Below are 25792 nucleotides of genomic sequence, written 5' to 3' on the forward strand. Positions count from 1 at the left end.
TGGTTTATGCAGTGAAGATGCCCCGACGTACCAAATGGTTTCACATCAACCAGTGTAAACTGTTTAAACCGGGTGCACAAGGGCCATCAAAGGGGACCAGGTCTGAGAACAAAGATCCTCAGCCTGTAACAGAGTCACAGACCACACAGGCTGGAACAGTAGCCTGCGTGAAGGGAGAGGCCATCCCATTGGAGTGGGAGGTCTCATCTTTTGAATGGGATTTAGGCAGGAGAGAGCCCGAACAGCTCAACCTCGCTTTAGACCCAATCACGGAGGAGGAAGAGTCAGAGGACGACGATCCCGCCCTCGACTCAAGCTTGGGGGAGGTAGGGAATGGGGGCGGAGACTCATTACCTGTAGGGACAGGTGAGGTGGAGTCGGAAGCCACAGATCCCGACCCCGGGGGGGCGGAGCCTGAGGGAGGGGAGCTGGAGCCGGCAGCTGTGGAGGAACCACAGGCTGTGACGGTGGCAGTCCCAACCCCCGGTCCATCGGCCCCGGGAGCCCAACCCAAAGCAGCCCCTCGTAGGTCGGCTCGAGCGCCCCAGCCCAGAAAATTTTGGCCAGATTCTCCCCATCTTTCCCAACCACGGCTTAGAGCAGCCCCAGGAAGGCATGGTCCCCGTTCAGCAGCGACAGGCTGCGGGGGATCAAAGCCAAAGATCAGTGCAGCCCCACCGCAGGGTGTGGCGCACGACAGACCTCACAGGGATTAGGCAAGCCGCCCCGCGGAGGGCGGCGCTGTACATAAGTTAAGTTAGGCAATTATGGCGATAATTTAAGGAAATGTATATAGCGTTAAGATGTGTTAAGAGTATGATTTTCAAAGTCTGCCCGATATGTGTGTTTTGTTTGGGAGCGGGGTCCAGGAACCCGCGCATCCAGTTAATTAGGCCAGCACCTATTGGGAGCCCGGCTACATCATTTTGTTGGTTACAGAAACCTGGGATATGATGGAAAAGATTCTCATCGCGTTCATGGCGATCGGGTGCGGGTGGGCCTACCGAGGCCGCACCAAGGACGTCATTATTTTCGGGTGCTCCGGGGACACGGCCCCCATCGCAACGGCTGGGACAGGGGAGCGAGAGGTTAAGGAAACCGCCACCTACTTCCACCAAGGGAGATGGCCAGGTTGGCTGGGAATGAATTCTACGGAATATTCCAGCAATTTCGGTTTTGCCTACCAAGAGACTTCGTTAACGTGCCCTCGGGTGAGGATCCTTGCACCCAGAGTCAGCGTTACCGTGGAAAAGAGGATTTGTCTGGTGTGCAATGGGAACATACCACTAAGGTGATGGTGGTGGCTACGAAAGCTGGGAAAGGACATGAGAAACTACGGTCGAGTGGGAGTGACTGGGTAATAATACCCATCGGACTATTACGGGGACTCACGGACAATTACGTGTGTGTTGGGACAAATGGTGGGAACCAGATGAAGGAATATATGTCTGTATGTGGGGTTCGAGACACGTGTGTCCCAAGGGCGTATCCATCTTCTTCCAGAGGCAGTGGCAGGATGAAGGAAAGGGGATGAGATGGGATGTCAGCACTCGAGCGTGCGGAGCACCATACTCCCCTATCCCGGTAACTGCCACTGAACTTATCACCCGCCCACGCAAACCCCTACCCACGCTTCCGGTAGCACTAGCCCAGAAAGGAGGGTGCCCAACCACCACCAAGGGACCCGGGAACGGTTTAGTATTGGTACCCACCGGTCAGGTGCTGTACCAAGGGGTACACTACACGGTGGCCTCAGTGATTTTAAATCTCACTGAGGTACGATTGCCGGAGTGGTGTCCCAAAGAAACGGAACAATTATACCAGGTCCTGTTAACCCGAATGTTTAGACAATTTTACGAATTTGACTTTGCCGACATCGACAGAGACAAATTATACACCACACCGCCAGAAGTTTTGGATCAAGTCGGGAGGCAAAGAAGGGGTACTGTAAATGACATATTCACTGCTTTTAATACCGGGACATCTGTTGTCAACGCTCTAGATAACGTGGAGCTGCAGACACAGATCAACGGTTTAAAGGCCCAGTTAAGGAACATACTGACAGACGAAAATAAGGTAGTGGGTTCTGAGTTGCATGAGGACCAGGCCATGACACTACACTTTAAGGATATAATTGCTGAGCTGGAGAAACACGCGAGAACGGTAAATGCGCTCATTAAAGAGGATCGGAATGCGTCCGATCAAGCTGCGCAAAACGAGGCCTGTGTGCTGTACGGGGCGTGGTTACTGGGCGAGGGCCGCAGTAATCTTGAGGATTTAAAACAGGGTTTGGTCCCGTCCTGGATCAGCAACAAGCACTTGCAAGCGCTCCACCCCTTTGAGAATGCATTAAGCCCGTGCCAGCTCAGACTAGCCGTAGAAGCATACCCAGTCCCAGTGGATTGCGGACATTCAAATCACACTATCATGGGAATAGTAGTAAGAATGCCGGTGTTGGGTCCCGCAGCAAAGCCCGCCCCGGTATACAGAGTAGAGAACATTGGAGTCATTCAGGGGGGCGCACACATTCGTTACGCAGTGGTCCCGCCTTACGTCATCAGATGGGAGCGTACGATGACAGGCACCGACCTCTCGGGATGTCGGAGCCGGGGAGCACACATCATCTTGTGTCCCCAGCACTTGAATGCCTTTTTGAAACCACAGTGCGGGTTCAGAACTGCTAGCGCAAAGCCGGTAAATTGCACCATGGAGGCCATGGCAGAGGACCATGTGCCCCCGCAGGTAGCGTATATTGGGGGTGGGACATACTGCGTCACCACTGCAGCGCCTCAGTACCGATACGGACAACACGAGTGGTGTTCGATCGGTGATAGCAGTTTCTGTTTCAAACCCAGGGCCGAGGTTCAAGTGGCACAACAACGAATTGTCCCCATTCCTGCGCCCTCCACCGTTCACATCACTATCAAAGAGAATTTCACAGACTTACAGCGATTTGTCACGCATTTTGGTTATGTCATTCCCCCTCTTCCCGAACACCTCACAAAGATTTTAAAAGCCGTTATAGTTTCACAGAAACATTTCTACACACTGGAGCAGAAGACTTTAGAGATAGGAAAAGACATATTGGACATAACCATCCCATCATGGTGGGACTTGTTCACCAACATAGAGGTCCCAGCCTGGATTAGAATAGCATCCCACATCCTAGTAGTGTGTCAGGTTTTAATTGTGATATTTTTGCTCTACGTGCATTGCAAGAGAGGCAAACGCCTCCAGAGGCACGAGAACGCAGGAGAATGGAGAGAACGCTATGTACGAATGGGGGAAGAAGACACCCCACTTTAAGCTGCTAGTATAAGATTAAGCATCCCTCCATTTAAATTTTTTTTTTTTTTTCTCTTTTCTGACCATTCGCGTTTTCTTTTGTGTTTGTTTTGGGTTATAAGGAAATAAGTATTGTTATGTTATTAGTCGTTCTTAAGTATTGTTATGGATTAATAAAAGGTGTATACAGATGACGCAAAGGGGTATCAACCCCCGCACATCTGACAGATGAATGTGTTATAGTTTAAGATATGCTGTCTATGATGGTCCAAATGTGCAAAAGGTAATTTTCGTTTTCTTCGGAAATGGGAACTGCATGTGTCGTGAGGGTCATAGATAGTTAAGTGCCAGGAATGTTTGGATGTGGGGAATCAGGGAAAATTTGCTCACCAAGGATTATTGATACTTTAAGCAAGCTATCAGTATCACGGGGGGCCTGTAAGATTCGAAATTTTCCGCAAAAATCACGCAAGAAAACTGGATGAAATAAGACTGTTTATTGACCAAAGTAAGCTTGCACAGAAAAACCTTTGATAAAAGGGCATACAAAATGGCCGCCAGGCCCCGTGATCAGTTTCTGAACCATTTTATTTCTGTTACTGCAAGCCAGACAGGCTTGTGGATTGAAGACAGTAAGCCCACGAAAGCCAGTATCTGGGAACTGAAACTCAGAGAAACAGCATACATATTCAATGGATTCTAAGTACAGGATGGGGCCCATCAAGATATGGGCGGACAATGCAAAAACACTTATACCCATTTATTGTACAAAGGAAAAACCGTTTAGCAGCCATCAAGGAAAATCTCCGGACCGATCAATATGCGAACCGAGCCGTGGTGACAATGAAAAAGACATTAAAAGACATTATCGGCCAGGAAGGCCAGTTTAAGTTATCACCAGCTCCGTTACAAGACAAAGCGCCCCTGCAGAGATTTCTGCCTGCCAAAATTAATACAAAGACAGGACTATGATTTGGCGGGAGATAAGACTGTCCCAAAAGAGTATAACTATGGATTTGAAAGTCCATCTAAGTTACTTCGGACTTCGGACTTGAAAGGCTTCGGACTTCGGGTTACTTGAGAACTACTTCACTTGACTGGACGGCGGCTGCTTCTTCTTCTTGGACGACTTCAGACTTGACTTTTCTTCAAGGACTTCTACAAGGAACGAACGAAGGACGGACGGTGCCAGGATCGGCGCCTCTTCCACTTCGGCAGATGCAGAATCGATGAAAACGTTTTCGTCTTTTTAAAGACGGACGGTTTCGGTGAAAAGACAACGTGGTCGGTGTTCAGCCAAACAAGGCTCGGCCACGATGAGAAGATGACGAGGGTGGCCCGGGTACTGAGGTTGGGAGATCATCGACGACCCAGGCCGAAGGAGAAGACACCCTCAGGAAAACCGACGATCCAGGCCAGAGAGAAGACATTCCGGGCCTGACACTTCCGTGTCTCAACATCCCATTGGGTTGTTGTTCTACTCCATGAACAAAAATCCACGACAAATAGTGGATCTCAACCTTGACGAGCGCTCATCGAGGCTGTGTCTATCCCACCGCCTCGAGGGAGAGAAAATATCGACTGCGCCAGAAGCTTCCAAATCCACGTGACGACGGAAAGCGGTGCCAAAAGGCTGCGAACCCCCTTTTTCGCGATTTCGAGAGTGGTGAGCATGATCCCAAGTTCCCCAGGTCGAAACTTAGTTTAGGTATAGGGGAGGGAGTTAAGGGTATTCGTAATGTGTTTCCCCTTTTACGATGTGCCGTGTGTTCCCCATTTCCATAGAGTTAAGTTCATAAATTTGTGTATGATTGTAGTAACTTTAATCTGTGCCTATGACATGTATTTTGTAATGCTTCAAACTGTTTAAAAATAAAAGCATCCATTTCGTGCTATTCAACCTGGTCTATTGAGTTCTTTCTCTGCATTACTGTTCTCTGCATCTACGTCCAAGGTCTAGAACCGTAGGGGGAGTGGGTCGAACCACTCAAGGGTAATTATTGCATGAAACCTGGCAGGAGACCAGAACGAGCAAGAGAAACCCCCTACACCTGTGGTGGAGCGTTTTGGACCTTCTGGCATCCTGTGCATCTCTTGGTCATATCCTCGATTTCTTTATCGATTCCCGGCCACCACACAAACGCCCTGGCTAGGCTCTTCATTTTTACCCCTCCCAGATGACGCTCGTGAAGCTCATTGAGTACTCTATCTCTCAACTTGGGTGGAATTACCACTCGGGATCCACACATCAAGGTTCCCCGGCACACTGACAGCTGTTCTCTCCTTGGCGAGAATGCTGGCAACAGTGAGTCGCCATATGCTGGCCATCCCTTCACTGTCAAATCATAGATCCGAGAGTGTGTCGGGTCATTTCGGGTTTCCTTCTCAATACTTGCGTTTGTAACAGGCAAACATTCGACTATGGTCGCATGGAATATCTCCACCGGGTCCACTGCAGGTGGTGCTTCCGCCGTAGGCAACGGTAGGCGCAACAGCCCATCAGCGTTTCCATGTTGTTTCATACCTTTGTACTCTATGTCATACTGATGTGCCCCTAGAAAAAGTGACCATCTTTGCAGCCGTTGTGCCGTCATCACCGGAACGCCCTTCTTTGGGTTAAAAATTGAGACCAGGGGTTGATGATCAGTCAGTAGGGTGAATTTCTGTCCGTGCAGATAGTGATTGAACTTCTTCACCCCCCACACCAGGCTGAGGGCCTCCCTGTCAATCTGGGCGTAGTTATGCTCGGCTGAGGTTAGCGAGCACGATGCAAAGGCTATTGACCTCTCTGAACCGTCACGGAATTTGTGTGAGAGCACCGCTCCAATGCCGAAAGGTGATGCATCACATGCCAACCGAATCGGTAGTGTTGGGTTGTAGTGGGCCAATACTTCTTTTGAAGTGATTTGGCATTTACATTCCTGAAAGGCACGCTTACACTCATCACTCCATTTCCATGTTACACCAGTTTGAAGGAGGGCGTTCAGTGGGTGCTGAATTGTAGATAAATTCGGCAAGAACTTATGGTAGTAGTTCACCAACCCGAGGAACGACCTCAGTTGCGACACATTTTCCGCTGCTGGAGCCTTGACTACAGCCTCAATCTTGTCCGGCGACTTATGCAACACTTCCTCATCAATCATGTGGCCACAATACGAGATTTGTCTCCTGAAGAACTCGCATTTGGGACGGTTGGCTCGTAGCCCATATTCCTGCAATCTCGTGAGCACCTGTTCCAGGTTGGCATGGTGTTCATTGTCATTTTCGCCCGTAACTAGGATGTCGTCCAAATAACACTGGGTCCCCGGGATCCCTTGCAGGACTTGTTCCATTGTCCTCTGCCACATAGCCGGGGCCGATGCTACCCCAAATACCAGTCGATTGTACTGGTAAAGGCCTTTGTGAGTGTTTATCGTGAGGTATTTCCTAGATGCTTCTTCCACCTCCATTTGTAGATACGCTTGAGCCAGGTCAATCCTTGTAAAACGTTTCCCTCCAGATAGTGAGGCGAAAATATCTTCTATCCGCGGAAGCTGATACTGTACTGTGTGCAGGACTGGGTTCACAGTCACCTTGAAGTCCCCACAGATGCGAACCTTCTTTGGCTCCCCAGGCGTGCTGCTCAATGCTTTCTTCATTACAGGAACGATGGGTGTGGCCTACTCGCTCCAGTCCACCTTAGACAGCACCCCTGAATACTCCAGATTCTCCAGTTCAGCTTCCACAGCTGGGCGTATCGCGTATGGCACCGGTCTGGCCTTGAAAAATTTTGGGGTTGCGTTATCCTCAATCTTTATGGTTGCCTTTACTCCTTTTAGAGTCCCCAGTCCTTGTTGGAACACCTCTTCTGCATCAGATAGAATTTGTGACAGACGTCCAGGTGCGACGTCATCATCTTTTTTGTCAGTCACAGTTAGTGCCAGAATGGAATGCCAATCCAATTGTAGTCTTCGGATCCATTCACGCCCCAATAATGGTGGTCCTCCATCTCATAGTATATACATGTTTAGTTTCTGTGTTTCCTTTCCGTTATATTCAACTGGCACCTTTATTTTTCCTCTGGGGTAGACCTTTTGCCCCGTGTATGTCTTCAATACAATGGACGTGTCCTTTAAGGGTATGTGTGAGAATAGCCGCTCATAGTCTCGTCGATTCATGACAGTTAGGGCTGATCCTGTGTCCAATTCCATCTTCACTGGGGACCCTGCTATCATGAGGGTGACCCAAATGTTTCGGTGATCTTCTTTTGCGATCACGTTGTGTAACTTTAAACAACTTAGTCGCCTGCTCCCGCAGTCCTTATCACTCTCCTGATCTTCTGAACTACTGTCTGTCAGTTTCTTTACTTTCCTGTACTGTTCCTTAGTAGTTCTTGTCGTGTTGGTCTTCTTTCCCGACCTGCAGACTCTTGCTATATGTCCCATCTTCCCGCATTGCCTGCATATTTTGTCTTTAAACCAGCAGTCCTTCTGCTCATGAGTTGTTCTGCTGCAGCGATAGCACTTTTCGGCTCCATACGCCATTTCGTTAGCGCTGTATTCTTGTGGTTTCTGTTGTATTTCCGCAGCTCCCCATGCTGCTGCTTCGTAGGATACTGCCACGCTGAAAGCCTGTTCTAGCGTCAGGTCCTTTTTTGAAAGTAGTCGTTTCTGGGTTCCTTCACTCTGGAGCCCGCAGACAAACATATCCCGTAAGGTGTCTGCCAGTCCTGCTCCGAACTGGCAGTGCTTCGATAACTTGCGTAGTTCCGTAAGATAGTCAGCATTGCTCTCATCTTTGTGCTGGTTTCTTTTATGGAACTTGAATCTTTCTGCTATCAGCAGTGGTGCAGGTCTTAGGTGTTCCTGTAAGATATGAACAATCTCCTCAAAACTTTTCTCCATTGGTTTAGCTGGGGTAATTAAATTCCGCAATAGGCCGTACGTATTCGCACCCATCAGATTTAATAATACCGACGCCCTCTTTCCATCGGCCACCTCATTTGCCTTGCAGTACACTTCGATTCTTTCTACATATGTGGTCCAGTCTTCTACCTCGTTGTCGAAAGCAGTGATACTGCCACTTTTCGGCATCTTGGGCGATTTAAAATGGCGCCTCCCGCGCTTTTGCTTCTTCCCCTTACTGCCACGCTGCTCCTAGCGTTCTACGGGGTAATGGCGGCGACCCGCAGCTTCGGCGCATCTCGCTTTCCTTCCCCCCCCCGTTTAGTTTCTCTCCGCTGTCCTGTTCTCGAGCACTGACCGCGCTCTGTGCGCTCCACCCTCTCTCTCTTGTTTTCTTTTCCTGGCGACGCTGCGCGGCCCGATTTGTAGAGCCGCTCGATCGAGCTTGAGCCTGCCACAGTCCGGAAAGGTCAGCGTGCTACCTACTACCAGCACGATTCGCTGCAACCACAGTCTCTCCCTCAATTCTCCAAACACCGATGGATTCTTTGGGCGGTTGCCCTCGGTCGACGCCCGTTGCTCAGACTACGACCTTCCAGGACCTTCCTTTCAGGCGAGATCCCCGTGAGATGATGTCACACTGCAGGCGAGTTCGAACTTACTCGTCGCCACTGTAAAGTCCGCGCCTCAATAATACACGGACTTCGGGAGAACAGTTAACAGGTACTTTACTGAACAAGAGGCAGCTTGAAACTGAAACTACAGAAGCCTGCTAGGGCCTTTTATACAGGGGTGGTCACTGCCGGTACTGCAGTCTAAGACCAGTTATTCCCTTAAAGGTACATACACAACAGAGACTGGTACACCTCACCTGAACTCTGGCGCCCTTTTTAAACTGCCGAGTCTCCCGCAGGTCCGCACTGCCGCCGCCTCCGCTGCTGCTGTGGGGCCTCACCTGAACTCTGGCGCCTTTTAAACTGCCGAGTCTCCCGAGTCTCCCGCAGCTGCGCACTGCCGCCGCCTCCGCTGCTGCTGTGGGGCCTCTCCTGAACTCTGGCGCTGTTTTTAAACTCTGGCAGAAGAACTGCAGAAACCCTGGATAAACAGTGTAAACAGCCTGGGGTGTTTGTTTCTGATTCTTGTCAAGTACTCCTGCAAAAACAAATGACTGAGAACAAAACAAACTCAAATAGCTCCACAATTTTTTTGAATTAAGGAGTCTAGTTTTGTGTGCACAAGAACTCAAAATCAGGCTCGAAGGGCCAAATGGCCCAATTCTGCTCCTATTTCTTATGTTCCTATAAATTAAAGCTACTGAATGTTGTCAAACACCTATAAGTTACAAAGGAAGATACCGGTACAGTTACAAGTGTGTCTCAGTCACCTTTTGTTATCCTCTTCTTTTACACTTTAGAACAGCTTTGTAGAGGCAGTCTGGAAATAGATATTTCTATGATTTAGTACAACTGCTTTTTTGTAATAGCCTAAAGTTCCATTCCACAACATCATGAATGAGTGCAGTGGTTTGAGGTCATAGATCAGAACCTTGTGATATTAAATGAAGGGAATTTGTATGAAAAAATGTCTGTTCTCAGGATGCCTCGAACCAGTAGTTCTAAAGTGTAAAACAGGAGTATAAGAGGAAACTGAGAGCCATTGGTAAGTGTGTGGATATTTTCTTTTATAGCATGGGATAATGGGACAATTCAGGAACTCGACTTTCCTTTTAGTCTCTTTCTGACATTGGCTGCTATATCTACAGAGCTTCTTTTAAATCTTCCTTCCATCTCAGTGCAGTATCTATAACTATAAATCTGCTGAAGTACTGCCTTCACTTTCACCAGGTACCTATTTAATTGTATAATGCTTCCATCAAAAGAAATTGAAACCTAAATCTTTTCCATGGATTTAGTGCAGCCTTTATTTTAATTTACTTTCCCATAGTTAAATTTGAATTTTTTTTGTATAAGGAATTGAATGTTTATGTACAACAGGCTGCCTTCAGCATGGTCTTTCTTGATTATAATTTGAGTCTAATGTGCTCAGATTGATGTCCAGGCCGCTGTCCTGATGACTATGAAGATTTTGTTGGACAGGTTGGATGCTGGGACCTGGCGTGGTGCCTACTCTTCTCTTTTTCTCAATGGGATCAAATGATTGGCTGTTTGCCAGATACTATGCTGCCTCTGAGCTTTTATCAGTCGGATCAGTTGCTTGTACGTTGAGTGTTTGATGCAGTGACTGAAAGATCAGATTGCTTTCAGTTAATATAATTTATCAAAGGAGTCATCCTGGAATTCCTCACAACCTTTAACTCTTCAACCCGAGCAAGTATCGTTTGACACTCTGTGAATTTTTCCTTTCTGGGAGCCTCCTGAGACCTTGTTAGGGCGTTACTTTATTTCCACTGAAATCGTTCAGGGCATTCAATCTTGCTTCCTTGCACGCAATCTGTGTGTGCATGTTTTTAAAAATACTGTACAGAGCCTTAGTTTATGTATACGTTTGAGAGTTATTGGTCAGCATTGCAGTGCATGAGGGGGTTCTATTAAGGAGGAATTTCACTTTATAGAAAATCTGTACAGATTAAGAACCCCTTAAGCAGCTTCTTCTCAAATTCGTTGAAAAAAAATATTTTTGTTCGCCAGAAAATGTTGATGCATGCTGGGATATGGTTGTATGGATCCCAGTTGCCCTCAGGTACCTGACCTAAGTGGCCATTGTTCAGGTGTGAACCCGGACAGTGTGTCACCAAGCTATTCATTTGAAAAGGAGGGCTCTGTCTACAAATGCATTTTCTAGCAGGAGTCACTGGATGGTGATCAGGTGTGGGAACCCTGACTGATTCCCCCACCCCCCTAATCTTTGGCAAGTTGTTACAATCCTACTCTTGCCAGCTGAGACCAGCTAACCCAACACAACTCTGCCTCATCGGCATTGTTCAGTTCCACACTAGGCCTTGCCCTTGCCCAACTGAACCATCAGTGGAGCTGCAGGCACAACATTCCATCACTTGTATAGTGGAAGATTGTGGGAAAAACTGTGGGGATGTCCCCTCATTTCTTGCAGAGATTATTATGGGCTATTGTGGATATGTATTGATACCCTTTATTGCTAAATCTGATTGTTACATTATTTTAAAATAGTTTGTGATTGCCACAATGACAGAGGCAGTCTTCTTTCCCCTATCTACAGTTCATGAAGGCACTATTTTTCTCTCCACCCCACCCCTGCCCCTCTCCTCCCCCACCCCCATCCCATTTAAGTTTTTACTGGCACTCTCTGAAACAATGGTGCTGAAAATACTGCATGAGTCTCCCAGTCTTTCACTATAACTCTGGAGAATGGTGGAACGCCCAGGGAAACGGTGGCAACAGCTGAAATTGTCCGTTTATGCCAGTTCTTTGTGGTACTGCTGGAATTACTACAGGAGACCGGGAGAACCCCCAGAGGATTGCAGGGCCAAAGCAATTTTTAGCACAGGAGGGGGCCATTTAGCCTTTCTTGCCTTTGCTGAATTTAGGAATCTTACAGGGGCTGATTTTACATAGACCCATTTCCTCCTTTCTCCCCATACCTTTCTATATTTTTCTTCTTTAAGTTAATATTTAGCACCTTTTTGAATGCTGTAATCAACTTAGCATTGATCACCACTTGTGGCAAAGCATTCCATATTTCAGTAACTCTTTGTGTTGAAAAGTTTCTTTTTATCTCCCCATAGAACCATAGATGTTTAAAGAGCAGAACGAGGCCATTCAGCACTTTATGTCTGTGCAGGCTGTTTGCTAGAGCAATCCAAAGCTAATCCCACTACACTGCTCTCTCCCATAGCCCTGTGATCAAAAGCTACCGCATGTTAGTCTCATGATAGTTATGTGGCAAAAGGAATTCCTGGCCACAGCATGCAGCAGTGTTTGATTGCTGTGAGTTTTTATTCATTTATGGGATGTGGGTGTCGCTGGCAAGGCCAGCATTTATTGCCCGTCCCTAATTGCCCTCGAAGCGGTGGTGAGCCGCCTTCTTGAACCGCTGCAATCCGTGTGGTGAAGGTACTCCCACAGTGCTGTTAGGGAGGGAGTTCCAGGATCTTGACCCAGCAACGATGAAGGAACGGCGATATACTTCTAAGTCAGGATGGTGTGTGACTTGGAGGGGAACTTGGAGGTGATGGTGTTCCCATGCATCTGCTGCCCTTGTCCTTCTAGGTGGAAGAGTTCGCGGGTTTGGGAGATGCTGCCGAAGAAGCCTTGGCGAGTTGCTGCAGTGCATCTTGTAGATGGTACACACTGCAACCAAGGTACGCCGGTGGTGGAGGGAGTGAATGTTTAAGGTGGTAGATGGGGTGCTAACCAAGCGGGCTGCTTTGTCCTGGATGGTGTCGAGCTTCTTGAGTGTTGTTGGAGCTGCACTCATCCAGGCAAGTGGAGAGTATTTCATCACACTCTTTACTTGTGCCTTGTAGATGGTAGAACGGCTTTGGGGAGTCGGGAGGTGAGACACTCGCTGCAGAATACCCAGCCTCTGACCTGCACTCGTTGCCACGGCATTTATGTGGCTGGTCCAGTTAAGTTTCTGGTCAATGGTGATCCCCAGGATGTTGATGGTGGGGGATTCGGCGATGGTAATGCCATTGAATGTCAAGATGGTGGTGGTTAGACTCTCACTTGTTGGAGATAGTCATTGTCTGGCACTTCTGTGACGTGAATGTTACCTGCCACTTATCAGCCCAAGCCTGAATGTCGTCCAGGTCTTGTTGCATGCGGGCATGGACTGCTTCATTATCTGAGGAGTTGCGAATGGCACTGAACACTGTGCAGTCATCAGCGAACATCCCCATTTCTGACCTTGAGTAGCAGTAGGTAGGAGGCAAAAATAATGCTGAGGTGGGACTGGGAACACTGGTGATTTTCATATGTGAATGTAGCTAAGCATTCACTGTGCACAAAACGCTGTCTGTCAATGGGAAATTCAATGTGGATAAGTGTAATGTATAGCATATTGGAAGAAAAAATGGCAGATAAATGTACTCACTGGTGTTTCAATAACAGAGTTGAAATTGGTGCTGGGTGTCAGTAGACTTGGCACAAGACATTTCTAGTCACTGCAGAGTAGCAATCGACAAAGCAAATAGAATACTGAGCTAAGCAGACAAGTTGGAGGATTTAATCTCTAAAACTGTATCATGCTCTGAACTGAACCTCGCCAGAGTAATATGTTCAGCTTTGGTGACTGACATATAAGGGAGACATAGTGCAGAGAAGAGCCACGAGGCTGGTTCCACGTGTCAGGTTCTTCAGCCTCAATAGAAGGCAACTAAGAAGGCACTTCAGAGAGAGCATGCAAAGTAGTAAATGTACACCAGGAGCACTACTGCAAGCTAAACCATTATGTAGGACAAAGGCTACAGGCTCAAACTGATGCAAGGCAAATTCAGGACTGATGTCGGTAAGTTTTCTCCACGCGCAATTGCTCTTCAACACGAGGTTAATATTTCAACTTTGCATTCCCAACGGGGAGCCGCGTCTGCTGAGAGCTTGTATTGGAAATTCTGCTGAGTGCCGTGCATGGTTTTTTTCCGACCATAATGGTCAGCGAGTTGTGCACAGTGAGAGCTGGGATTTCTGATATGAGCTCTCAGTGGGAGATTCTCTCTGCTGGGAGTGCAAAGTCAGAAAATTACCTCCCTGGAATGAGCTTTCTGGGGAATGGTAACAAAAACCTTCGAGTCATTTCAAAATCAGTCGGATGTTGTAATGGGGGCGGGGTGGAGACTGTAAGATTTTTAAAATCTGGAAGAATGGGCTGGAATGTCCCGAATGGTATTCCTGATCTGTATCTATTTTGTGATTTTTGTGAAATGCACAACAGAGTATGGCACTGAGCCGCATAGAGCAGGAACAGTCCAAGATTGACCACTGACCTACTCTGAGTTTGCTGCTCTCAGCTGAGGCAATGATGTGGACACCGCAGTTCTAGCATTACAACAGTGACTACACTTCAAAAGTATTTCATTGGCTGTAAAGCACTTTGGGACGTCTTGAGGCCGCGAAAGGCGCTATAGAAATGCAAGTCTGTCTTTCTTTTCAGTTAGCCTCTGCAGCCCTTAGCTAGGAAGTGAAAAAATCAGCCAGGATCCCTATTCCCGCTGACTATTCAGTGGGCCCTGCTGAAATTGAGGATACAATATAATCAGGCTTGGGTGTGGCGATTTAACCCCACTCCCCTCACCCCCGCCAGAGGTTGTCAACACTTGCACACAAAGAAGGGCTGGTTGAGCGAATTACCTGTACTGTCCTCTGGGACAAGTCACTGCGGGCTGTTTTCCAACTCTCCACTCCTGACGGGAGCCTCACCTGCTGGCGGCACATATCAGAAATTCAGACTCGTGCTGCCCGCAATCTTCCCATCATTTCAAGTAACGGTTGAAAAGTTGTGCAGAGCATGTGCCCAGATTTCTGATGTGCGCTGCTGGTGGGCAGGGATCCCTCGTGGGAGTGAAAAGTTAGAAAATGACCCCCACCCCAGGAAGGGCGAGAAGAGGAAAATACATACGAACATATGAATTAGGAGCAGGAGTAGGCCACTCGGCCCTTCGAGCCTGCTCCGCCATTCAATAAGATCATAGCTGACCTGATTACTCCACATTCCCGCCTACCCCCGATAACTTTTCACCCCCTTGCTTACCAAGAATCTATCTACCTCTGCCTTAAAAATATTCAAAGACTCTGCTTCCACCTCCCTCTGAGGAAGAGAGTTCCAAAGACTCACGACCTTCTGAGTAAAAAAAATTCTCCTCATCTCTGTCTTAAATGCGTGACCCCTTATTTTTAAACAGTGACCCCTAGTTCTAGATTCTCCCACAAGAGGAAACATCCTCTCCATATCCACCCTGTCCAGACCCCTCAGGATCTTATATGTTTCAATCAAGTCACCTCTTACTCTTCTAAACTCCAGCGGATACAAGCCTAGCCTGTCCAACCTTTCCTCATAAGACAACCTGCCCATTCCAGGTATTAAGTCTAGTAAACCTTCTCTGAACTGCTTCCAACGCATTTACATCCTTCCTTAAATAAGGAGACCAATACTGTACACAGTACTCCAGATGTGGTCTCACCAATGCCCTGTATAACTGAAGCATAACCTCCCTACTTTTGTATTCAATTCCCCTCACAATAAACGATAACATTCTATTAGCTTTCCTAATTACTTGCTGTACCTGCATAGTAACTGACATGAATTAGTCATTCACGAAAGAAAGACTTATGAAATAATACTGAGCGGCCTACGGGTGGCGCTGTCCAAGGAGAGTATAAATACTCGGGCACGGGCCCAGCTTGCGCAGGACATTCTTAACAGGAACTAGTGAAGGACACAACTAGACCTCCATGTTGTAAAACAGTTGATTAAAGCTTTGTTTAATGCTTAGACCTAGTAGTTTTCTTACGTCAATTTAATCAACTGAAACTTGCTCCACGCTCTGAGTGATTTTGGGAACAGACGGCTACGACTCAAACGGTAGAAGGGAACCAGATGTAGTAATCAAGCCATCATGGAGAAACTACTCAGACCCGCCCATCGTGACCTGGACCCGAATTCACCTACAACTGCTAAGGTATGGAAATACTGGTATCATACCTTCAGCAACTTCCTCGGGGCTTGTGGTGAGAATGTTCCTGATAAGTTACAAATGCTTGCCAATTAGGTAGCTCCTCATGTGTTTGCCTATATCGAAGACTGTGTAGATTATGACTCCGCTATCCGAATACTGCAGCAACTATATGTTAAGGCCCCAAACGAAATTTTTGCTAGGCACGTACTGGCCACAACTCGACAACAACCCAGGGTATCACTTGACGAATTCCTTCAAAAGCTTCGCAGGCTCAGCAAAGACTTTAATCTCAAAGCTGTCTCAGCTGAGCAGTACCAGGAGGAATTAATTCGTGATTCTTTTATTAATGGAATTGCATCTCCCTTCATACGCCAGCATCTGTTGGAGAATAAAACCCTCCAGGCATATTCTCTGGACTTAGCAAAAAAAAATGCAGATGCCTATCTTTTACCACATACACGGACTGCTGCTATCACTTTTAGTGACTCCTCCAATAAGCCTCAGGCGGAAGCCCTCACTGATGACGACTCTATCCTAGCTGATGACGACCCTACCCTAGTGGCATCTTGGCAATCTAAAAAGAAGTGTTTCTTCTGTGGAGGTGCATTTCACTATCGGAAATTTTGTCCTGCTCATAATGCAACCTGCAATCATTGCAGTAAAAAAGGTCGCTTTCCTAAGTATGTCAGTCAAGAGCCTCTCCTAGGGTTACAGCTGCTATCTATAAAACTGCTCCTTCCCCAAGAGCCACTACTAATGTTACAGCTGTCATCTATAAAACTGCTCCTCCCCCAAGAGCCACTACTAATGTTACAGCTGTCAAGTATATAACTGCCCCTCCTCCCAACACAGCTGTTTTTCCCCAAAGTCTGTCCCATGCAGCCACGAAGGTTTCGGTAAATGGACACATTTTGAGTGCACTAATCGACTCATGTAGCTCTGACAGCTTCATCAGTGAGCAGGCTGTCAGTAAGTTGGAAACTGCATATTTACCCCTCGGACAGGGAAATTGCAATGGCTCTGATGACACTGACCACCAACTCTTCTGGCTTTTGTCTTGTCGACCTTATCCTCAATGGCCGCACTTACTTTTCCACCCGGCTTGGGGTGCTCAAAAACCTATGCAGTGATGTGCTCCTGTGACAGGATTTCCAGAAGCAACACAAAAGACTCACTTTCGAGTTTGGAGGGTCAAAGCCGGAGCTTACTATTTCCAAAGTACCGTTTTGTGCGCTTTCACCGGCTTCGCTCGACAAGCCCTCCTTGTTTGCCAATCTTTCCCCCCGATGTAAGCCCATAGTCACTAAATCATGACGTTTCAGTCAAGATGATCTATCCTTTATTAAGGCAGAAATCTCCCGCCTTCTAGTGGACGGTATCATTGAGCCATGTTCATCTTCCTGGCGGGCTCAAGTCGTCGTTGTTAAAAATCCTCTGAAGCAACACAAAAAATGTCTTTGCATCGATTACTCGCAAACTATTAACCAGTATACTGACCTGGATGCCTACCCACTACAACGCATCGATGACATGGTCAATAACCTTACCAACTACAGGGTATTTTCAACTTTTGACTTAAAGAGTGCATATCATCAAGTACCGTTAAAGAACTCTGACGGGAAGTATACGGCCTTTGAGGCCAACGGTCGGCTTTACCAGTTTTGTCGCCTTCCGTTTGGGGTCACCAATGGGGTGGCCGTCTTTCAACGGGCAATGGACAGCCTAGCCAAACAGGAGAACTTAACGGACACTTTTCCATATCTGGATAATATCGCCATTGCTGATCATGACCAGAAGGAGCACGATGCCAACATCCAGAAATTTCTTGACGTTCTCTGTCATCGCAACTTAACCTTAAATGAGTCCAAATCCGTGAAATCAGTACCATCAATCAACATCCTTGGCTACTGGGTGGGCAATGGTGTCATCAAACCGGATCCGGAACGACTTCGTCCGCTTCAGGAGCTCCCTCTCCCGACGAATCTCGGCTCTCTTCGTCGGGCCCTCGACATGTTCGCCTATTATGCGAAGTGGATACCCCACTTTTCCGACAAGATCCAGCCCCTGCTTCACACAAAGTAATTTCCGTTGGAGGCAATGGCTATTTCAGCTTTCGACCTCCTCAAGCAACAACTGGAAAAAGCCATGCTTCGTTCCATCGATGAAAATCTCCCTTTCGTGATCGAGTGCGATGCATCCGAGGTGGCGATCTCGGCTACCTTGAATCAAGGTGGTCGACCCGTTGCATTTCTGTCCAGAACTTTGCAGGGTAGCGAGCTCCATTATCCTCCTGTTGAGGAGGAGGCTATGGCTATCATCGAAGCAGTATGTAAATGGAGTCATTTTCTCGCTCGTTGCCATTTCACGCTTATAACCAATCAGCGCTCTGTGGCCTTTATGCTGGATAACCGGAAACGCACTAAGGTCAAGAATAACAAGATACAGCTCTGGAGAATGGAATTGGCCACCTTTGGCTACACCATACATTATCGACCCAGCAAAGATAATGTGGCCCCGGATACCCTCACACGTACATTCTGCTCTTCCATGTCAACTTTGACTCTTGCGGATCTTCATACTGATTTATGCCATCCTGGCGTTACCCATATGTTACACTTTGTGTGATCTAAAAATCTCCCATTTTCTACGGAAGACGGGAAAAGAACATGCTCCACTTGTAGAATTTGCGTGGAATTAAAACTGCAATTCTTCCGTCCGTTGGATGTCCGTTGGACATGCTACACAGCCTATGCAGCAACTCAGCATTGACTTTAAAGGGCCACTGCCTTCTTCAACGCGAAACACCTACTTGCTTACTATGGTGGGTGAATATTCACACTTTCCCTTTGCTTTCCCCTGTCCCAATATGCTTACTTCCACAGTGATCAAATGCCTCAATCAGGTCTTTTCCCTTTGCGATATGGCCAATTTCATCCACTCTGATTGGGGTCCCTCCTTCATGTCAAGCGAACTCAAAAGTTATCTTTCCCAATGGGGAATTGCCACAAGTAAAACTACATTGTATCATCCTATTGGAAACGGACAGGTTGAGAGATACAACGCTATCATTTGGAATGCTGTTCGTCTTGCACTAAGGTCACACAACCTATCAGACCAGCAGTGGGAAACTATGCTCCCTGACGCGTTGCATTCCATCAGGTCTATCCTTTCTACATCCACCAATGTTACTCCTCATGAATGATTCTTCAAGTTCCAGCGTCGCTCCACTCATGGGACGTCCCTACCATCATGGTTGGCAGCTCTTGGCCCCGTGCTGCTCCGAAGATTCGTCCAATCCTCCAAGAGTGATCCCCTCGTCGGCGAAGTGGAACTAACGGATGTCAATCCTACATACGCGTACGTGCGGTACCCTGATGGCTGGGAGTCTACAGTTTCACTTTGGGATCTGGCTCCCTGCCCTACCGGTCCCACGGACCCAATCAATAGAGGGATCCGTGTTAACGACGCCAATACTCTGCGCTCCTCCGAGGATGACTCCCTACCCGGGACGTCAAGGGATCTGCCGGCTACTCCGCCGGATCAACCTGGGGAACAGAGCGCTCCCCGCGGGATGATCACTGAAGCCAGGACGCCGGTCAATCACCGACTACTGAGCAGGATGAAGCCAGCTCTGCGCCTGTGGGGGCCCGCACCCGGAGTCACGATCTCCCCAGTCCCCCTCAGGTCGATCGAGGCGACACGGGCTCTGCCAGCCCACCGGTATGAACCAAGCGGCCCAGGGACCCCGACACAATCCGAGGAGATGTGCCTTCCAGCCACAAACGGAGATCCAAACGACTGCGGCTATTTGTAGTCCAATTAATCCAATAGAGGGAAGTCGCCGGACTACCAATCTTTCAGGCGGGAAGAATGACATGAATCAGTCATTCATGAAAGAAAGACTTATGAAATAATACTGAGCGGCCTACGGGTGGCGCTGTCCAGGGAGAGTATAAATACTCGGGCACGAGCCCAGCTTGCGCAGGACATTCTTAACAGTGAAGGACACAACTGGAGCTCCATGTTGTAAAACAGTTGATTAAAGCTTTGTTTAACGCTTAGACCAAGTGCCTAGTAGTTTTCTTACGTCAGTAACCTTTTGTGATTCATGCACTAGGACACCCAGATCCCACTGCATCTCAGAGCTCTGCAATCTCTCACCATTTAGATAATATGCTTCTTTTTTATTCTTCCTGCCAAAATGGACAACTTCACATTTTCCCCCATTATACTCCATTTGCCAGATCTTTGCCCACTCACTTAACTTATCTATATCCCTTTGTAGCCTCCTTATGTCTTCTTCACAATTTACTTTCCTACCTATCTTTGTGTCATCAACAAATTTAGCAACCATGCCTTCTGTCCCTTCATCCAAGTCATTTATATAAATTGTAAAAAATGGAAGCGGGAGAAAGAAAGTGGTTGCCACTACAACATAACAATAACCACCTTCGTTTTTTTGACATGGTGGAACAATGCTGCCGTAGCTCAGGAAGCATTTCAATAAGAACCATGTCCAGAGTTTTCTGATTCGTTTTGGAGATTAAACTAAAACTGAATGTAACTATTTATAATGCATTCTAACCTTTGAGTTGCATTCGATGAAGATTAAATTCGAAAAATCCTGCTTATCCTTTCACAGTTGACATTATGTAATCTTCCCATCTTTTTTGCTGGCAAAAAGACTAGGTTCAGATTTTTAAACAGAATATTATTATGTTTGTCGTTGTTTACTTGCTGTATTTCACATACCCCTGGTAACCGCTTCATCCAACCAGGAAGATCTCTTTAAGAGACATGTAGGCCAGAACCAAGTGTATATGGGGGCGTATGGGAAAGAATGTCCTCCAAGCTCATCCCCTGGCTGTCTATATCCCCCAGCCCCCACTCCCCCCCCCCCCCACCACAAACAAATGGCTGTACTGCTCTGTTGCTTCACGTAAGGATTCTCGTCCAACTACTATGGACTGCTGAAGCTTTATATTAAAAAACATATTTATTAGTTATTTCACAGTAATCAATGATTGAATATCACTCAATAATCTTGCACTGAATTACAGCAGAATCAGGCTTTAATGTGTCCACTTCATTGGGAGAATTCTCCTCCGCGATCCTGCCCGAGAACATGGTGCAGAGTGATGAACAATTCGGGCAGTGAGGCCTATTCCTGCCTCACCACTGTGACTGGGATTTCTCTCCTCCCCACCCTCACTGGCACTACCGTTGGGCTCTCTTTCTCCAGCTGCCACATGTTAATGGCAGTGGGGGTTGGGGCCTGGGTTCACATTGGATTTTCCTCCCATTCGCCTGACTTACTGCTGCTTCCCCAGGACCACCATGTGGGAGGTGGCGGTAGAGCCTGGGAAGAGGTGATAAAGGCTCTGCGTTCCCCAATGGAGGGAGAGAGCTTGGAATAGCTGCCTACTCTCCCTCCAAGTTGGGCCCAGCACTTACCTACTGAAGACCTTGGTCTTATCTGAGGCCTTCAGTAGGAGCCTTGCTGCCATCTCCAGGATGCTTCTCCACCTTTTAAGGTTGCTTGGCACCTCTTCTGATGCTGCAGTGTTGTCCTGGCTGCAGCACTGCCTTGGTTGCATTCATGGGCTCCCTCTTGACGGCGGGAGTCTACTGTGCATACGGAATGAAACCCTGACTCAGAAAAATGGGTCAGGTTGGGGCAGATATGAAGGGATGGGTGGAAGATTCACTCTGCTGGAACTCTGCCCTGAAGAGGAGGATTCTACTGACCCCATGCATTCACATTGCAACATACAGTGATGGCCAGCATCCACTACTGCACGTGCTCGTCAAAATAAATCTGCCTATAGCTGAACAGAACCAATCACATAGATACATACATAGATACATAGAAGATAGGAGCAGGAGTAGGCCATTCGGCCCCTTGAGCCTGCTCCACCATTCAATGAGATCATGGCTGATCATCCAAATTCAGTACCCTGTCCCTGCTTTTTCCCCATATCCCTTGATCCCTTTAGCCTTAAGAAATATATCTAACTCCGTCTTGAATATATTTAATGAATTGGCCTCTACTGCCTTCTGTGGTAGAGAATTCCACAGGTTCACCACTCTCCGGGTGAAGAAATTCCTCCTCATCTCTGTCCTAAATGGCTTACCCCTTATCCTTAGACTGTGACCCCTGGTTCTGGACTCCTCGGCCATCGGGAACACCCTTCCTGCATCTAGTCTGTCTAGTCCTGTTAGAATTTTATAAGTTTCAATGAGATCCCTTCTCATTCTTCTAAACTCCAGCGAGTATAAGCCCAATCGATCCAATCTCTCCTCATACGTCATTCCTGCCATCCCAGGTATCAGCCTGGTGAATCTTCGCTGAACTCCCTCCATGGCAAGAACATCCTCCCTCAGATATGGCGACCAAAACTGCACACAATACTCAAGATGTGGTCTCACCAAGGCCCTGTACAACTGCAGCAAGACATCCTTGTTCCTGTACTTGAACCCTCTTGCTACGAAGGCCAACATACCATTTGCCGTCTTAACCGCCTGCTACACCTGCGTGCTTACCTTCAGTGACTGGTGCACAAGGACACACAGGTCTCGTTGCACTTCCCCTTCTCCCAATCTATTGCCATTCAGATAATAATCTGCCTTCCTGTTTTTGACACCAAAGTGGATAACCTCGCATTTATCCACGTTATATTGCATCTGCCATGCTTCTGCCCAATCACCCAACCTGTCCAAATCATACTGGAGTTTCTCGGCATCCTCTTCACAGCACACACGCCCACCCAGCTTTGTGTCATCTACAAACTTGGAGATATTACATCTAGTTCCCTCGTCTAGATCATTAATATATGTTGTGAATAGCTGGGGTCCGAGGACTGATCCCTGTGGTACCCCACTAGTCACTGCCTGCCACTCGGAAAAAGACCCGTTTATTCCAACTCTTTGCTTTCTATCTGCCAACCAGTTCTCTATCCAAGTCAATACCTTGCCCCCAATCCCATGTGCCTTAACGTTACACGCTAATCTCTTATGCGGGACCTTATCGAAAGCCTTTTGAAAGTCCAAATACACCACATCCACTGGTTCACCCTTATCTATTTTACCAGTTACATCCTCAAAAAATTTCAGTAGATTAGTCAAGCATGATTTACCTTTTGTAAATCCATGTTGACTTTGTCCGATCCTGTCACTGTTTTCCAAGTGCTCTGCTATTACATCTTTTATAATGGACTCTAGCATTTTCCCCACTACCGATGTCAGGCTTACCAGTCTATAATTCCCCGTTTTCTCTCTACCACCTTTTTTGAAGCCATGGTGTGGAGATGCCGGTGTTGGACTGTGATAGCCAAGTTCTGCACCCATGAGGATTGCCTCAACCGGGATCTTGGGTTCATGTCACACTACATGTAACCCCACCTGACGTAGGGTCATCCAGACTCGAGTCGTTGTTGGCTTGTTCTCTCCACACAGATGCGGCCGGACCTGCTGTGATTTCCAGCAAAAAAAATGTTTTTTGTCTTTTTTTGTTTTTCATACAGACCCCAGCATCTGCAACATTTGACCCCTTGTGACCCCACCTCATTGTTCATTGATGTAATGTTTTCCTGACTAACCTGTTTGGACACCATTCGCACCTTTGATTGCTGTGATTATCTCTCTGCCGAGATTGATAAATGGCAGTTGGAAAGATTACCTGTAAACATCTGACATTATTTTCTGACTATATAAGCTGTGTTTTTATGCATCTCTCCACTTCACCTGATGAAGGAGCAGCGCTCCGAAAGCTTGTGATTTCAAATAAAGCTGTTGGACTATAACCTGGTGTTGTGTGATTTCTTACATTTGTCCACCTTTTTTGAATAGTGGTTTAACATTAGCTATCCTCCAATCCATGGGTACTGTTCCAGAGTCTATCGAATTTTGGAAGATGACCAGCAATGCATCTACTATTTCTAGGGCCATAAGAAGTAGGAGCAGGAGTAGGCCATACGGCCCCTCGGGCCTGCTCCGCCATTCAATAGGATCATGGCTGATCCGAATCTAGACTCACGTCCACTTCCCTGCCCTCTCCCCGTAACCCCTAATTCCCTTATCTGCTAGGAAACTGTCTATCTCCATTTAAAATTTATTTAATGTTGCAGCTTCCACAGCTCTCTGGGGTAGCAAATTCCATAGATTTACTACCCTCTGAGTGAAGAAGTTTCTCCTCATCTCAGTTTTGAAAGCGCAGCCCCTTATTCTTAGATTATGCCCCCTAGTTCTAGTCTCACCCATCAGTGGAAATATCCTCCCCGCATCCACCCGATCAAGCCCCCTCACAATCTTATATGTTTCGATAAGATCACCTCTCATTCTTCTGAACTCCAATGAGTAGAGTCCCAAACTACTCAACCTTTCCTCATACGTCAACCCCCTCATCTCCAGAATCAACCGAGTGAACCTTCTCTGAACCGCCTCGAGAGCAAGTATATCTTTTCTTAAATATGGAAACCAAAACTGCACGCAGTATTCCAGGTGTGGCCTCACCAATACCCTGTATAACTGCAGCAAGACTTCCCTGTTTTTATACTCCATCCCCCTTGCAATAAAAGCCAAGATTCCATTGGCCTTCCTGATCACCTGCTGCACCTGCATACTAACTTTTTGTGTTTCATGCACCAGGACCCCCAGATCCCTTTGTACTGTAGCACTTTGCAGTTTCTCTCCATTTAGATAATAACTTGCTCTTTGATTTTTTCTGCCAAAGTGCATAACCTCACACTTTCCAACATTATATTGCATCTGCCAAATCTCTGCCCACTCACTTAACCTGTCTAAGCACTTCCTTAAGTACCCTAGGATGTAGATTATCAGGCCCTGGGGATTTATCGGCCTTCAATCCCGTCAATTTCCCCAACACCATTTCCCTACAAATACCGATTTTTTCAGTTCCTCCCTCTCATTAGACCCTATGTTCCCCGACATCCCTGGGAGGTTATTTGTGTCCTCCTTTGTGAAGACAGAACCAAAGTATGTATTTAATTGGTCTGCTGTTTCTTTGTTCCCCATTTTAAATTCCCCTGATTCTGACTGTAAGGGACCTACGCTTGACTTCACCATCTTTTTCTCTTCACATATCTATAAAAGCTTTTACAGTCAGTTTTTATGTTCCCTGAAAGCTTACTCTCATACTCTATTTTCCCTTTCTTAATTAATCCCTTTGTCCTCCTTTGTTGAATCCTAAACTGCTCCCAATCCTCTGGATTACTGCTTTTTCTGGCCAATTTATATGTCCTCTCCTTCGATCTTGTGCTATCCCTAATTTCAATAATCACAATGCACAATCTGTACAATAAGTTTTCCTGGAGTAATTTTAAGGGTGTTGTTGAGGATATGGTGATGGTTATAAACTCCTTGCACCTCACGATTATAGTTCGACATGCTTGGAGCCTCTTGATGATATTGCTGTCCTGCAATCACTCCCATCACAGGTTTCCGTTATTGTAATTTTATGACTTCCTTATTATGTCCTTTTTTGCATTTTGTGCACAAAACAAACAACAGTTTCCACCTCAGCTAGACTCAAAGGTTGTCTTTGGCCCCCCTCACCGGATTGCAAGCTGAGTACTGTTGGAAATTTCCGTGAAGGCCGAAGAGTAAGTGCCGATTACACCTACACATTTTTAGAATTAAAGAGGGCAGACACCCAAAAATAATTCCACTGCCAAGAAATCCTCATCGAGGAAAATTATTTATATTGAGGCCCCACCCTTTTATCTCTGGCTATCCACTTCTCCATATGAATAAAGCTACTTTCATGCTCTTTGTTCTCAACACTTGGGAAGTAAGTTCAGATTCAGGTTGCCTCCACGAGCATCATGACCATCATCCAGGGCTATGCTTTAGTAACAGTGGGAGGGATTAAACATGATAATCTTAGAGCTAGCCGAAGCACTAATGCCTTAGTGCATGATCACTTTGTGACTCACTCTCAATGTTGAATCCATCCAGATTTGCTGCACGAAGACCAAGAGATCAATTAAGAGTGGTC

The sequence above is a fragment of the Somniosus microcephalus genome, chromosome 9 (genome assembly GCF_052327205.1).
Source record: "Somniosus microcephalus isolate GS21.2 chromosome 9, FLI_Smic_1.0, whole genome shotgun sequence".
In the NCBI taxonomy this organism is placed as follows: Eukaryota; Metazoa; Chordata; class Chondrichthyes; order Squaliformes; family Somniosidae; genus Somniosus; species Somniosus microcephalus.